This window comes from Arvicanthis niloticus, chromosome 1 (genome assembly GCF_011762505.2).
Source record: "Arvicanthis niloticus isolate mArvNil1 chromosome 1, mArvNil1.pat.X, whole genome shotgun sequence".
Classification (NCBI taxonomy): domain Eukaryota; kingdom Metazoa; phylum Chordata; class Mammalia; order Rodentia; family Muridae; genus Arvicanthis; species Arvicanthis niloticus.
This window is the reverse complement of record NC_047658.1, coordinates 103024747-103030609: the sequence shown is the minus strand read 5'-3', so window position 1 is coordinate 103030609 and position 5863 is coordinate 103024747.

The window sequence follows — 5863 nt, the reverse complement described above, 5'->3', positions numbered from 1 at the left end:
AGACCAAGCACTGCAAGGGTAGGAGCTGTGGGTACTTATATGGTGACTCCAACCCAAGACAGAAAACAGGGCAGATCCGTTCTCCCAGTACCTGTACCTCAGCTCCTTAGCAGGACTGGGATGCTATGCTCTGTGAGCTTATGAACTGCAGGTGCACCTCCCATTGCTGGCAGCCATGTGTCCTCATTCCAGGGAACCCTAAAGAGCAGCCAGCTGCAGGAGGCACCCTCTTGACATTCACCCTTGATCTGTTTTCCAAACTTCACAACAAAACTTCAAGAAAAAAACTATTAGCAGCAAATTAGATATTCAGGTGGAAGCCTAGAATTATTTTTCAGGACAGAGGGCTCAATTTCCTGCTCTCAGGTGTATGATTAAAATCAATTAAATCACTCTTCCAATGTCAGCCGCAAGATTCTCCTGACAAATGAAATTATGCGGGGGAAGTGTTCTCTCCCTCTTCAGCCCCTTCTCAGCCTTGCTCTCACACAGGAGATCACAATGCTTAGCTCGGGGATTGCTGAGATATTTTCCATAAGAACAGGAACAATCTCGGGGACCTCTAGGTAAGCAGCTGAGGAGGTCTCAAGTGGCCAGATTTGATGGCCTCCGCACATGGAAATAGACTCACAAGGATAGGATGGAAGCAAGCTCTCCAAGAGGAAATTCAGGGGTGGGGGTGGGGGGAACTGAGCCAGGCTTCTTTACATAAATTAATGTTTTCTTGGCAGGGATATGAACAAGCCCTTCAAATTCGGGATGTAACCTCTGCATGTCTCTTTTTACGCAAAAGACAATCCTCCTTGCTTTTTTTCCTACTGAGAAAGCCCTGTCTTACCAGCCCCGGAGGACAATGGTGGATTTGAAACCAATGGCTGTGCATGCTGATACCTGTTCGTCCTTTCAGAAGGCTTTGTATAGCTAGCACCACACAGCCAGACCAGGAGCTCTTTCTTTTGCAAGGGAAAAAAACAGAAAGCAGAATATGCTGGGGAAATGAATAGCAGAGGGACAAAGAGGTCTGCAGATATGGCGCCATGCTCCCTTCAGCAAACTACTTACCTCTTAATTTGTTAAAAAGCATATGAGCTTACGTGTGACTTTTGCCTGAGAGACATTTGTCAATATTATGTGGTCATTTGCTTTGACTTAGTTTTCCCCCATTGATGGTTGAACAAATGTTTGCTTCGTTCCGGAAGTTTCCTTGTCTCTCTGGCTGCCACTTCCTCTGCTCCCTGTCTTATACACGTGGCTGCTTCTCTTCTCCTCCAGCAGACAGTACAGAGAGCCCCTGCGCCCCAGAACATGCCCTCTCTTTGGTGTTTTTAGACAGTTTTGGGCATTTTGAGCACTCCACCCAAGTCTCAAAGTCTGAGTCCAGCCTTTCTGGTAATACATTTCTGTCTTCATCAGCACCGATGGATCATCACCTAGGGAGATCCCAGACTACAATGCTCCCCAGAAAGCTGTGCTCATGGCTTCTGCTCCCTGCCCAGTCTCACCAGGGAGCTGGAAACATCCCCTCCAAACAATCTGCCCACATCCCATGGTTTTTTTTTTTTTTTTTTTTTTTTTTCTCTGTTCTGTCTCGAGACCTCCTGGACTTTAATTCAAGAAGACATCACCATGTAAAAGATGTGGACAAAGAAATTACTTCTAGGGTCACCTATATGTAATGCCCACCTCTAAATTCAACCATTTCTACCTTTATCTCCTTTTGGCTCCTTCTGTTTATGCCACCACAAGGTACATGTCTACCTACAAAGTCGATGTGAGATTAACAAGGCTATCTGCAGGGCTCACTGTGGAGTGGTGTCTCACTTGTGTTACACTGGTAGGAATATCAGCTTCATGTTCTTGGTGTTTTTTCAGCTTTGGAGCTGGAGGAAGCTAAAAATGTGTGCATACATTTCAAAAGGATGTGTCTCAAAAAACATGGAATGAGCAAACGAATGGCTTTTCAGAGGAGGCCAAGATGACCCACAATAAATTGTCTCTGGACCTGCCACACCCCAACTGCTCCACAATCACTGGATTTTTCATTAGCCACTCAGCCTTTTTGAATGCTCAGTGTGGGTGTGGCTTCCTACCTGAGTTTCAGTTCACAGTTACAGAGGAAATCTTGGCTTGGTGTTGGACTTTAAAGTGGTGTTTCGTGGTTTTTTTGTTTTTTTTTTTTTATCTGACCCACATACACATGTGTACACACACTTGCACACACAACCATCAGGTGGTTTCTCAACCCCAGGTGTTGCTCTCAGGAGCCACTGACCTTAATTTTTGAGACAGAGTCTCTTACTGGCTGGGAACCCACCCATCTGGCTAGGATGACTGGCCAACGAGCCTTAAAGATTCTCCTATCTCTGTCTCCAGTGTTGGGATTCAAGTGTGCATCACCGCACAGTGGCTTTTTAATGTTCAAGATCTCATGTTTGCACTGCAAACACTTTACCGACGGAGCTGTCTTATCAGTGCTGAAGCTACTAAGTGTTTGCCAGTGAGCAACTGTGTATGGAGTTGGAGTGATGTGTCTCCTCCTCCTCGCCAGGAGGTGGAGGGCTCCTGGAACAACTCTTTTATCTTGGTCTATGGCTGAGTCTAGAACTTCCTGAAGGTTTTAAATCTCAGTAATGAAGATGGATGTCACAATCCCATCCATACAACTGATAGAAATGTGTCAAATTGCTCACAGTATATTCTTGACCGGCTGACAGATTTAAGTTGTTTCAAGTATTGAATGATGATTCAGTCATGTTCCATGGAGGTGGCACTGGAAACAGGCTTGAATATTTTTTCTGATATTCTTTAAACATATAAACTTTTTAAAAAAATTAATTAATGGATTTTGTTCTCCTTTTGACCGTTCATCTGACAACTACTAAGAAATTCTCAAACAAGAGTAAAAATCACTAAGATACTAATACTAGTCTGTGTATATGGGTTGTGAAGCTTCAGTCCTCTCTTTGAAAAAACTGCCATCTGATTGGCTTATTTAACTTAATGTTTTGTCTTAGAATTTTGATGCCTAGAGACAATGGTAAAAGTGGTAAGTAGAGAGCTCTCTCTCCCTCTCTCTCTCTCTTTCTCTCTCTCTCTCTCTCTTTCTCTCTCTCTCTCTTTCTCTCTCTCTCTCTCTCTGTGTGTGTGTGTGTGTGTGTGTGTGTGTGTTTATGGGTGTATTATGTATGTACTCGATGAAGGTTTAGGGGTATAGAGAGGTGTGTGGGTGTGTGTGTTTGTGGTTTTTTGTGTGTATGTATGTGGGGGGTGGAATGGATGGTTGTGTGTGCAAGTGTGTGTACACATGTGTATGTGGGTCAGATATATGTGTAAAGTGTATGTCTGTGGTACTGTGTAGTAGGTGAGTGTGGCAAGGTATGTATGCATGTTTATGGATTTAGGATTTTAGTTTTGGATATTATGATTTATTGTCTTATAAAGAGGATCTAAAAGTTACCTAAGATGTGAAATATTTTATGTAGCAGCAGTAGAGGGAATGTTATCTCCACAGAATTCAACATCTGGCATAGGCCATGCCCAGGCCTAATAGTTCCAGGGGCAGAAAGAGCGGAAATGGGGAACATGTTAGAGGCTCCAAGAAAGGCTGAGGCTTCTGCTGTGGGAACAGGAGAGATGATAAACAATTGGTAGGAATTGTTCCAACAATAGCTGTCACATTCTGAGCCTAAACCCTGGGGTGGGACTTTCCTCCAACCCTGTACCAAGTTGTCCTTGTCCAAGGACATGATATGATGGAGATCATGGGCATCTCACTGCCCTGGCACTTCCTGTTTTATCAAAACTACAGTTGTTCAATGGATTGTGGCAGAGTCTCAGTCTGTCTCTATGAGGGACATCCTTGTCCACTTTATTTAAACCACACAGCACCTTTTCATCTTGTCCCACTTATGGTTTGTCTAGTTTTTAAAGATTGCTTTCCAGATGTGCCTTGAAGCATATTATTGCCCAATCACTTCTATTATTTTCTTTTCTGTATTATTAATCTCTATCCTCATTGTCTTCACTGTTTTGTACTTTTGATTGTAGTCTTTCAGAGGCATATTAATGTGCACAGAGATATGAAGAATGTCAGCTTTCAGACACACTCTTAATTGTGACCTTTTCTGATATAATCTTTCCAGGGGAGGAGCCATTATGGCTGTGAATTCCAGCCATGCTTAATTCTGAGGTCACAGATCCTAGAGACTGGCTATCTATCTATCTATCTATCTATCTATCTCTTTTTCTTGTTTCATAATTACTCTTTTCTTTACTGTGACAGAATAATAATTTGTAGGAAAAAAAAACTTTTAGAAGTTTTAAGGTGGAAGTCGCAGTGGCTTAAGCAGGTCAGCAGCCAGCAGCAGGAGCTTACACATGCTTCTCCCATAGCACCAACCAAGAAGCAGACAATTGTATCATAATGAGAAGCAGGGTGCCCTTCAAGGCTAACTCTTGGAGGCAAAGTCATCCATCTATGTATAATGTCCTAAAGATTCCAGAACCTCCTAAACAGCACCACCTGCTGGAGATCAGATGTTCAAACACAAAGAGCCTGTGAGGGACATTTCACAACCAAATCCTAAGGTTTCTGACTTATATATAATCAAACATATGAATATCACATATTTATATATGTTTCCACAAACAATAAATAGATTTGGTTTTGAAGTTTAACTAAATGGAAAAATCTACTGAAGACTCCTTTCCAACTTGGCCTTCAGGATTATGATGTCAAGATTATCGACAAGTAGCTTTTATTTCATATAACATTCTCTTAAATAATTTTACAATATTAATCTCTGTGTTCCTCTATTGAGGGTATTATCATTAGTTCTGATTTTTAGTATAGAAAAATAGTGGTCTAATTAGATTGTACTTATAATGATGCCTTCATTCCCACCTGAGAGGGGTTCACTAGGGTGTTCACTGCAATCAGAATTTCTGGACAGAGAACTAAGCCCACTCTCAGCACTCCTGAGTGAATCATTGCCAACCTGCTCTCAGAAAAATTTCTACCACTGATCATTCCCACTGGTGCTTGTGCAGAAGGTGAATAGCAGGCTGCTTATCACCTAAGCCATGATACTTTGGACAAAGTCCATCTCTAGATACTCATCACAGATGAAAAACAGACACCTCGGTGCTCTATCCTGAGCCAGGCCATTTGTCAAGCACTGACCTCAGGTCTCTACTTCTCCCTATCAATGCAAACACTACTGCATTTGGTCCATCTAAGGGAGGAAAGGCCTATATCACTAGTTCCTATCTACTTGGTCCCCAGTGAAATGGAACAGTTTTATCATTTGGCAGATCTGCCTGCTGTCTGCCTAGTCTGGTCCTCAATACTGGGAGTTCAGCAGAGAACAGAGAAGGTAAGAAGTCTACTGATCTCCCTCAGAGCTTCTTCACACCTGAGCAAATGTGTCTTCTGTCTTCATCTGTGGTTCCTCAACATCAAGCAGTTGGAAGAAGGCTTGGTAAAGGAACATCACACAGGGGCAGGTGATATCTGGAAGACACCATTGTGAAGTTTAGTATCCTGGGAAAGTTCTCAGAGAAAGACTCAGGAAAGTGGAAGTATCAGGAAGACTTTGCAGTCTCTGGGGCCTGGGAGAATTTTAAGCTTCCAAGGAAAGAGGCAGGAAATGGTCTGAGGCAGGAAATGGGAACAGGCCAGGGCACATCCTAAGTGTGGTGAGAACCTTTTTTACTTTCCCCCAAGGGTAACTTGTAAAAAATAAAAAACATTGAAGACTTTTAACCAAAGATGTGAGCTACACCATATATAGACCTTTGCAGTAGTGTGTTGATGGATGGAAAAAGTGAGTCACAGGGGAATCTAGCTAGTTCTGGAGAGAGA